This window comes from Juglans microcarpa x Juglans regia, chromosome 3D, assembly GCF_004785595.1.
Source record: "Juglans microcarpa x Juglans regia isolate MS1-56 chromosome 3D, Jm3101_v1.0, whole genome shotgun sequence".
NCBI lineage: Eukaryota > Viridiplantae > Streptophyta > Magnoliopsida > Fagales > Juglandaceae > Juglans > Juglans microcarpa x Juglans regia.
The window spans coordinates 27,722,417-27,733,791 of NC_054598.1; the positions used below are offsets into that span (position 1 = coordinate 27,722,417).

Genomic DNA, 11,375 nt, shown 5'->3' on the forward strand with positions numbered 1-11,375 from the left:
CTATAAGTTAATTGCTAAAGTCCTTTCAAATAGGTTGAAAATGGTATTATCTGACATTATTGGGGAAAGTCAAAGCGTGTTTGTACCAGGGCATTTAATAACTAATAATGTATTGATTTCTTGTGAGGTAATGCATTTTTTGAAAGTTAAGAAAAAAGGCAAAAATGGCTTTATGTCATTGAAATGAGATATGAGTAAGGCGTATGATAGAGTTGAGTATGGCTTTTTGAAATCCATTATGGATGTGATGGGATTCAGTCAAGAGTTTGTCAATCTGATTATAATGTGCGTTTGTTCTGTGCCTTTCTATGTACTTATTAATGGTGAGCCTACGGGTCCAGTTATTCCATCTAGAGGACTTAAACAAGGGGATCCTTTGTCCCCGTATCTATTCCTTTTGTGTACTGAGGGGCTGACTACTTTGTTGAAAGATGCTAGAACGAGACAAAATATTTTCGGCATAAAAATTTGTAGAGGGACTCCAAAAATTACTCATTTGCTCTTTGCGGATGACAGTTTGGTGTTTTGCAAGCCTAAGGTAGAGGAGAATAGGGGAGTTCAAGCTATCCTGTAGAAGTATGAGGTTGTTTCTGGCCAACGAATCAATCGTGAAAAAACGGCCATGGTGTTTAGTGTTAATGTGCCAAGGAGAGTTCAAGAGGAGATAAAACATTTGTGGGGAAACTCTGAACTACAACAGTCTGAGAAGTATTTAGGTCTTCCACCAATCATTGGGAGGTCAAAAGCTCAATCTTTTCAATCCATCAAACAATGAGTTTGGAAGAAATTACAAACTTGGAAGGAGAAGTTACTCTCACAGGGGGGTAAGGAAGTATTGTTAAAGGACCTGGCTCTTTCTATACCCTCTTACACTATGAGTTGTTTCCTTCTTCCTTCAACTTTGTGTGCGGAATTAGAGGGTATGATGGCTCGGTTTTGGTGGGGAAAAAGAAAAATAAGAGGAGAATACATTGGTTGAGTTGGAACAAATTTTGTGTAAGGAAGTCGTGGGGGATGGGGTTTAAAAATTTGAGGGTTTTTAATTTGGCAATGTTAGCTAAACAAGGGTGGAGATTATTTCAAGACAAAAATACTTTACTGCATAGGTTGCTCAAAGCCAAATACTTCTCGGCTCCAAGTTTTCTACAGGCTGGTTTCGACAATTCTCCTTCATATACGTGGCGTGGTATTTGGGAAGCCAAGAAATTGGTGGTGGAGGGATGTAGATAGAAGATAGGTGATGGTAATTCTGTTAACATTTGGCTTGATAAATGGATCTCGAGTCATAATGCTCTAGTTAAGAAAGGGAATGTGATTAGTGAAGACAACAGGAATGATTGTGTGAGTTCCCTTTTGTGTGCAAACTCTAGAACTTGAGATGTGAGTAAACTTAGAGCTCTCTTTAATGGTTTGTTTAGTGTTAAAAGTTGCTACAAGTTTATATTGGAGCAGCAAGGTACACAAGAAGCTGAGTCCTCATCAGAAAGTGCCCAAAGAGTAGTGTGGAAACAGCTATGGAAAATGCCTGTGCCCAATAAGATTAAGATTTTTGCTTGATGTGCTTACAAGGATGGTTTGCCTACAAAAGAGAATCTCCTAAGAAAGCATGTTCCAAATGATGGGATCTGTAGCTTGTGTAATGTTGAACGAGAAGGTTTATACCATGCTTTGGTTAGCTGTGTGCACTTAAAGAGGACCTGGACTGTTTATCTTCCTGCTTTTGTTATTGATAATTATTTGAATATTTTTGAGGTGGCTTTTGGTCTCTGTGACGCTAAAAAGTATGACATTGTGGCTACTTTCTTGGCTTTGGCGTGGGGGTTTTGGTATAGGGGGAATAATTACTTTCATGAGCAGCTACTCCTTCCTCCTCATATGGTTGCTGCACATGCAATCTCACTACTGAAAAGTAATAGGAAAGCTCAGAAACAATCAAGGATGCAAATGAGAGATGTGTTTAAATGGAAGCCTCTGGATCCAGACATGCTCAAGTTGAACGTTGATGGTGCTGGGAAAGCTGAGACGGGTGCAATTCTGCAAAATAGCTCGAGTAGTGTTCTCACGGCTGCAAGCTTTTTAGAGAGGGATGTTGCTGAACCAGAGCACATAGAGGTGATTGCTCTCTTTCATGGCCTTCAGCTGTGTGCAAGTATGGGAATAGATAAGATTCAAGTGGAGAGTGATTGTCTCTTGGCAATTGAAGCAGTTCAACAGGACAGCATGGCTAATTCACTGCTTGGTGGTTTTTATTCAGAGATTAAAAAGTTGTCATCTTGTTTTAGGGAATGTGGTTTTCAACATGTTTATAGAGAAGCAAACGTGGCTGCTCATTGTCTTGCTCATTATGCAAGAAAGGTTCGTAGAATTACTATGTGGAGGGAATGTATTCTAGACTTTTTATCTCAAACCTTGTGGTTTGATTTATGTATGTAATCCTTTTTTGTTGATTAATGAAGTTCATGGTTTTGTTATCAAAAAAACAAAAACATCACGAAAATTTAAAAAAAAAAAAAAACCATAAGTGCTGAGATATTTTTTTCTAGGAGCAGAACTTGTAAGATTTCATATACATGTTTAGATATCTCGTATAACATTGACCAGCACCATATAGTAGACTTAGTTTAATGTGAAAAGAATAGAAAATTAAAAATCTAATAAACAATGCTTTTCGGGAAACTTCTCTTCTGACATTTAAGTTGACCATTTTTCCTATTTAATGGGTGACAATGGTTCATTGTGTAATTTAGATTGATGTCAATTAAATGTAATAATCTCGTTAAGAGCTTCATGTATATAATATAAACCTAAGAGATGAAATTTAGAAATAGACAATGAAATTGGAGCTAAATAAAATGAAATAATGTAAATGCCATCAATGGGAAACTGGGGTCATTGGTAGGCTTCAGTAACATTACAATTCCAGCTATATAAATGGAGCAATTGTTACTATTGCATTATGGCCAAAATAATTACCAATGGCCCAAAAAGTCTTGCCCAAGTAGTATCCATGCAAAAACAAGTCTATTCATGACCAACCAAACTGTGTTGCCCAAGTACTATTCATGCAAAACTTGACTGGAAACTGAGGTCAATAGCAAGGTGAGGTAAAGGGGGTTCATTTACGTAGGAAACTGAAATAATTTGGCTCTAGTTTCAAAGAACAGTCTCTTCAGACTGCTGTATGAGGGTTGGTATACCTGCTACTATCCATTTACCATGGTACAAGTGAATACATGGTTAGATTGATGGTTAGTTACATTATTTCCTTCACCATGTCGAAGACTAAGATTCTCACTCTGCAATTGTGAAAACTGAGGGTTATCTAAGAAACGACTGCAGATTCCAAACTATAGCAACACCAAGTTCGACATAGTTATGCACTCGGTAGAGGCCAGGATATTCTCTGAGCACCAAGAAACCCAATAAGTCCTCCATTACCTTTAATCTCCACTGCTCAACAATGGGTTAATCAAATAATGTGTAATGATATTTGTAAAGGTCTCAAATAATATGGTTGGGTTCGCAAGAAACACAATTGTTCAGCTTTACAAAATCTGGGGATGGGTTACGATTTTGAAACAAATCTCATAAGTTTATTAAGCACTCAAAAAGTGTCGATGGTAGGACTATATGCATGTGAAATCTGTTTTTTTTTTTTAATCATTTAGTAGCTGGGCTCTCTGAATATTTATCTAGCAGTATATTTGTTTTGAGCTTCAACTACTAGGGTCCTTGCTAATGAGAAGATCATGCACTCTTTTATAAGCACTAACTGCCAGGACTTCGTACTTTAATAATTTATTTGAAATTGTCAGTTTACATTTGAGAAACATATTATACTTGGTATTTCAAGTAGGTCTCTACACTTTGGGTAAAGCTGGGTGCTATTTCGGTTTTTAGACATTATTAGATACTTGTATCTGTATAGTGCATACAGATATAAGTATCTTTATATATACTTATAAATGGACTCTTTTGTCACCTGGCTAATCACTCTCTTGTACAAATTTGTGGTTGGTAACGCATATAGTTCATACTATTTTGTCCATTATTTGTATCTTAAATCAAACTTGGGTTGTGGTTGGTTATATAATGGTGCAGCCTATGAGTGGAACCAAAAATTCATGAGGTGAGCGTGCTGGCAATCACGTCGTAGCTCGTGGTAGAGGAGCAAAAACACAACCTCGAGCTTGCATTCTGAGAGACGAGACAATTTCATTTTCAGACGCCCTCCACTTAAGGATCGAGTTAGATCCCTGAGGAGGTGACATTCCAGCTAATGAGATTTGAATGTCTAACATTGATGTACCTGCAGGTATAGTATAGTTTGTTTTACATGTGTTTTGGTTTGATACTAGGAATATTAAATAGATTAGCAGTTACTATCCTTGTGTTAAACATATTATTATAATTGTGTGGTCTTCTTCTCTAGCTCCATCCAAAAAAAAAGGTTGACGGGGACTAGCTAGAAGCACAGAATTTGACCTCATTCTCAAATTTGGCAAAATAGCAGTGGAAATTAGGGATGGCCAAATAGGAGTATCATGTCAAAATTTGACGATGCTTTCAACAAGCGTGACCTGGATTGTGAAATTTTATGTAGACATGCGACATGCAAGCTGGAGTTATGTTGATAAACAGAACAAGGATGAGCTAATGGATCATGTCCAAGTAAGAATTGTGTCAAATAAGGCAAAAACTACTGAATCCACATGTATTTACTTAACTTTATATAATCTGTCAATGTTTTTAATAGGCTGATTTTGTATTAGATTGGACCAAAAGCAACCTTCAAGAGACAGTGGCAATGGCAATTGCTCAAAAATATAATGATTTTCACTACCTACTGCACAGCAAGTACCTGGAGTGTGATACACATTAAGCTACAATTTCTAGAGGGACAAAGTTGGTGGACAAAGCCGTTTGGATATGTTTGTGTGAAAGATGGGCAAGTGAAGACTTTAAGGTAACAACTTTCCTTAAGCTATTTCTTTAAAGTTTATTAGCTAGTTTTAATTAGTTATTAAAGGTTTTATCATTTCATACAATAATAATATTCAAAAACTTGTTTAAATTGTAGAACCTATCAAGGCGGAACAAACATAATAGGTCCAATCAAATTATAAATCACACGTGTGGCAGGAAGTCTTTTGTTAGGCTAATGGAGGAAAAGGTAAAAGCATAAACTCATACTTCTTTTTGTGTTTAATTTCTAACTCATATACAAGAATGTACTAACAAGGTTTGTAAATTCATTGAAGCGGGAACAAGCTCAAAATTATGTTGCTTTTTATAAAGAGGTGCATTGGTCTACAAAGAAGGGGAGACTTGTCACTGAAGCTACTGAACTGAATTACGTGAGTGAAAACAGTTTGGACCGTTTACTTTTTGCTGGAAATATGTAGAGATGAATCCATTATAATGCCTAAAACTGATATGCTTATATTCTAATGCAGAATATGATGGTTGAGCTATTGAATAAGATTCCACCAGAAGATGTGGGGGATGATAATGCAAATGCAAATGCCGTGTTCAAGGAGGTTTTGGGATCTCGATCGGGCTATGCTAGAGGTTTAGGCCACTTAGTTATACCTGAACCATCTTAATCATTGTTGTCCAATAGGGAGTTTATACGACTTGGGGATGAGAATGAGAAGACAAGGCTGAGGTGGAGGTGGAGGGTTTCAAGAGGAAACTTGAGTCATATATGAGTGATGTCTCAAAAATGCAAGCTTATTTTAATGAATGTGACAGGCTGAATAATCATGTTATAGAATTGGAGTCATAGAGGGAGTCTCAACAGGAGACTCCGGGAGATGCGTAGCCATCCTCCAATAATGGGGATGTGGGGAGTTTTTTGAAATTGTTGATATTTTTTGAACTTGTTGGAGTACAAGTAAAATCTGGGTGCATCCTTTTGTAGGGACTTGGTTGGAAGTGGGAAATTATGCCAGGACAAAGATTTAAGTAAAGAGCATGTATCCTTTTCACTACAACACAATTGGTTTTTAGTGACGGTTAGGAAATTGTGACGGTCTCTAGACCGTCACTAAAAGGTATTTTCTGTGACAGTTTCTGGAAACCGTCACTAAAGATAGAATGAGATTTTTTTACGTTTCAACGTATGGGAAATATGCGTTCGAACGTTACATATACGTTCGAACATTATGTCTGTTTACGTTTGAACGTAAAATGTTTTGGCGCAACCGTTCGAATGTTATTAATTTTACGTTCGAACGTAAAATGTTTGCACCAATGTTCGAACGTTAAGTAATAACATTCGAACGTTCATTGTAAATTTAAATTAAATGACTTTAATTTAAAAATTATGTGGTTTTTATTGTGCATAATTTGTGAACAAGTCTAAAAAATTGAATTGTATATATTTATATATACACACTTTGTAATATATAAATATATATTATTGATTTATATATATTTGAAATGCAGTGATTTAGTATTAAAGTTGAAAAATATAACATCAAATAAGGTTAAAAATTGAAATTAAAAAACGATAGAAATATTCAATAATATTTTTCATTACAAATATTAAAAATAAAATACAAAATTTGATATTAACAGTCAGATGATAACGTTATCCGCAAAAGTCGAACTCCGTACCTCCTCAGTCAAGGTATCAACCTTGTCGTTGAGGATAGTTACACGATGGGTGAGTTCGGCAACAGACGCCGATATAGCCTCGAGCGATCGATCGATCTTATGATCGATATGCGCAGTCAGCTGTGAGATGACCGCATCAACCCAAGCAGGCCGCACATCTCCTGCAGATGTACTCGGCGTATGCTGACTACTACTCCCGACATGACCTGGCTCAGGCTGCGTCGGAGGAACTAGATCCTCTACAGGGGGTGGCTGACGTCCCCTCGCCTGTCCAATGCTACGTCGATGCGTGGTCATGTCGAGGGGGCTCATCTGATCTTTGACCCGGTCCTCTGGCTGGGTCGGCACTCCCCGTGCAAGTAATAGTCGGCTGATGAGGACACCATATGGGAGATTATCCGTGGAGACGATGCTCGCCTCGTAACGGATCCTCTGAAAGATGTGCAATGGCAAATCTATAGGATCTCCACGTGCCACTCGTATCAAAAATTGTGCCCGAAGCCGACTAAATGTGGTTTTATGAGCCACAGGATCGACATTTGTTGCAACAATAAGGTGCAACATGCGGAAGAAATGCAGCAGATGGTTCTGGTTGAAGGCGTTCTTCCGCTCGATCTGCATGCGATCCCTCCCGGTGAGGATGTAGAAATCCTCGTCTCGGTCATCATCCCGAGCCTCGACGCCAGTATCCTCAGCCTCTAACTGGCCTGCATCTCTGGCTGATGCTGGCTCACATCCCCGACCAGTAGATGATGTAGAAGTGCCTACATCCTCACGGGGTGTCGAGTGTGCAAATGTCTCCACTCCTCGACGAATCCCAAGGTGCTCGCCGATGACATCTGCTGATACCTCAATGGAAACACCGCGTACAGTCACGGTGTGAGAGGATGCATCCTGAGGCATGTCACATATCCCCATATAGAATTCTTGAACCATTGAGGGGTATACCTTCCCCCTCAATGTGCAGATATTTCCCCAGCCTCTACTGAGGAAAACATCTCTCAGGTTCGTCTGCTGCCAACAGAGTTCGTCGAACTCATTAATTAAGATCTCTCGCTCTACCATAACAGTACGAGCTCCAATACGGGCAGTGTCCGACGTGGCTCCTTCCCTCCCTCGTTTCCTAGTATGCAGTGGAAGAGCCATATCCTGAAAATAGAAAAGGAAAAAAAAAATTATTTACAATAATGCATTTTTTTGTATTAATTCTAAGATGCTCTGCCGTAACGTTCGAACGTTTTATCTATAACGTTCGAACGTAAAGATAAAACGTTCGGATGTTTATTTATAAATTCGCACGTAAAATAATGTCAATATATTTACATTCGAACGTAAAACAAATACGTTCGAATGTAACAATGTACGTTCGAACATAAGCAGTAAATAAATATTGGCTGACGTACGTTCGGACGTTAAAACAAAAACGTTCGAACGTATATGTTTTACGTGTGAACATAAATATGGACGTCCGAACGTCGAAGCATGAATAATGTAGAAAATCATTACGTTCGGATGTTATAATCAAACGTTCGAACGTGGAAGCCGTAACGGTTTTGTAATTTAAACGTCGTACGTTCGAACGTCTTGGTGAAACGTTCGAACGTTTCGACGCAGAATGGCTGAGTCGACTCAGCCATTATTGAAATCTCAAAAATTTCTCTACACGGTTCTAAATACCGAAATGTCACCGTGGAAATGAAGTATACACTTCAAGAAACATTTCTACGGTGACTATTCGGCAAATGACTAGCCGTGGTGGCCGGAAAATGAAGTTGAAAATCCGGCATCACTTATCCGGTTTAACACAAAACTCAATCCAAATTTCAAAAAAATACATGTTACTTGAATAAAAGATGAATGCCTACCTTTAGTGACGGTTGTGGCGGAGTTGACGGCGGCGGCGAAGGAGGCGTGGCGGCGTGAAACGGAGTAGACGATGAACGTAATAGAAATGTCGTTTCGACGTTCGGTTTTGGCCTTATATACACAGAACGTTCGAACGTAATTATTATTACGTTCGAACGTTTTTCAATTTAATATTATATTATAAATGTTTATGTTATAGATTACGATGTTATATAATATTATTGACAATTAGATTATTGGTTTTTTTGCGAGTGCTTGTTATATTTCTAAAGTTTAGCAATATGTTTATACATGCATGTTGTTGTGATTTTATGCTTACTCTTGAAATAATTGTGATTATTGTTTGTGAATTTTGTGAATAGTTTATGAGCTTATGGTGTTTATTGATTATTTAATAAGTAGTATATAGATATAAATAGATATATAAAATGTAGAATACATATTATATTATAAGTTAGTATATAATAAAGAATTTAATAAGTAACAATTTAATATATATTATTCATTTATATATATGGTATAATTTATATATTATATACATTTATGTTCTCATTTAAAGTATTATGCTACCATACTATACAATGTAGTATATAGTTATAGATATATAAAATGTAGAATACATATTATAGTATAAGTTAGTATATAATAAAGAATTTAATAAGTAACAATTTAATATATATTATTCATTTATATATATGGTATAGTTTATATATTATATACATTTATGTTCTCATTTAAATTATTATGCTATCATACTATACAATGTAGTATATAGATATAAATAGATATATAAAATGTAGAATACATATTATAGTATAAGTTAGTATATAATAAAGAATTTAATAAGTAACAATTTAATATATATTATTCATTTATATATATGGTATAGTTTATATATTATATACATTTATGTTCTCATTTAAAGTATTATGCTATCATACTATACAATGTAGGATATAGTTATAGATATATAAAATGTTGAATACATATTATAGTATAAGTTAGTATATAATAAAGAATTTAATAAGTAACAATTTAATATATATTATTCATTTATATATATAGTATAGTTTATATATTATATACATTTATGTTCTCATTTAAAGTATTATGCTATCATACTATACAATGTAGTATATAGTTATAGATATATAAAATGTAGAATACATATTATAGTATAAGTTAGTATATAATAAAGAATTTAATAAGTAACAATTTAATATATATTATTCATTTATATATATGGTATAGTTTATATATTACGTTCGAACGTTAAATAAGAGCAGGACTATTACGTTCGAACGTTTCAGGTTAACGTTCGAACGTTAAATAAGAGCGGGAAATTTCCCGCTCGATTAAGGTATGTGTGTGATTATTCAGACGTTCGAACGTTTAGACTATGCGTTCGAACGTTATTTGATGAAAATCACCAAAAAATTATGTACATCCGAACACCAAATATGTTAACGTTCGAACGTTACTTAAATTAGTGCGGAAAATTTAACTCTGAAATATGGTAACACTTTGATGAAATAAACGTTCGGACGTTTAAGTTAAATGTTCGAACGTTTATCTCTAAATTTACAAACGTTCGAACGATAAATTGTGATACATTCGAACATATATGAGGAAAGTGCGGGAACTTTCCCGCTAGATTTTATGATATAAATAAGAAGGGTACGTTCGAACGTGTACTGTAAACGTCCGAACGTTATGAGCGGGTGAAATTTTAGCATATAACGTTCGGACGTACAACTTAAACGTTCGAACGTTTAAACTAATAATTTGCGGTATTAATCAGTACGCGCACGGGAGGAAGCGGATCATTTCTTCTTCTCCCGTGCGCGCAACAGAGCGAGAGAGAGAGAGAGCGAGAGAGAGAGAGACAGAGAGAGAGAGAGAGAGAGAGAGAGGGTGTTAGTGTGAGAGAGAGTTGAGTTAGAGAGTTAGAGAGAGTTGAGTTTTGGTAAGAAAATATTTTTATTTCTTATCTTTATTTTAATTTTATGATATTTATAGAATGTGTTTTTGTTATAGAATATTTCTAATAAGTTAGTGTTGTATTTTTTTGAAGGATTGCTTGTTTTGGGAAGTTGGAAGATTTTGATTTGTAAAAGGATATTGTGAGTGCTAGGTATATTTCTAAACTTTATCAATATATTGTTGTGATTTTATACTTACTCTTGAAATATTGTAATTATTATTTGTATAGTTTGTAAATAGTTTGTGAGTTTTTGTAAATATGTTGTGATATGAATTTGAAATATTGTGTTTCTTATTAGAAATATATTTTCATTAGGCTTTGTTAATACATGTTTATTACTTACTCAACTTTAAAAATATGTTAATACATGTGGCATGTTATTTTGTGAATATATTGTGAGTTTTTTCTAGTATGTTGTGATATGAACTTTAAATATTTAAATTATTATTTGTGAATGACGTTTGAATATATTTAGATTATTACAAATAAGTAAGAAGTTCGTATGGTAGGAATCGTACGTTCGAACGTTTCAAGTTAACGTTCGAACGTTAAATAAGAGCGGGAAATTTCCCGCTCGATTAAGGTTTGTGTGTGATTATTCAGACGTTCGAACGTGTAGACTATGCGTTCGAACGTTATTTGATGAAAATCACCAGAAAATTATGTACATCCGAACACCAAATATGTTAACGTTCGAACGTTACTTAAATTAGTGCGGAAAATTTAACTCTGAAATATGGTAACACTTTGATGAAATAAACGTTCGGACGTTTAAGTTAAATGTTCGAACGTTTATCTCTAAATTTACAAACGTTCGAACGAAAACTTGTGATACATTCGAACATATATGATTAAAGTGCGGGAACTTTCCCGCTAGATTTTATGTTATAAAGATATTATTACG

The 11,375-nt window shown here is 35.4% G+C and overlaps 1 long non-coding RNA gene across 1 annotated transcript; it reads left to right on the forward strand.

Moving 5' to 3' along the window:
- Positions 1 to 4,620: 4,620 nt before the first annotated feature.
- LOC121253913 lies at positions 4,621 to 4,854 on the forward strand. Its single transcript, XR_005938529.1, has 2 exons — positions 4,621 to 4,671; positions 4,757 to 4,854. It is a non-coding gene; the product is annotated as an uncharacterized LOC121253913 (long non-coding RNA).
- Positions 4,855 to 11,375: the final 6,521 nt, after the last annotated feature.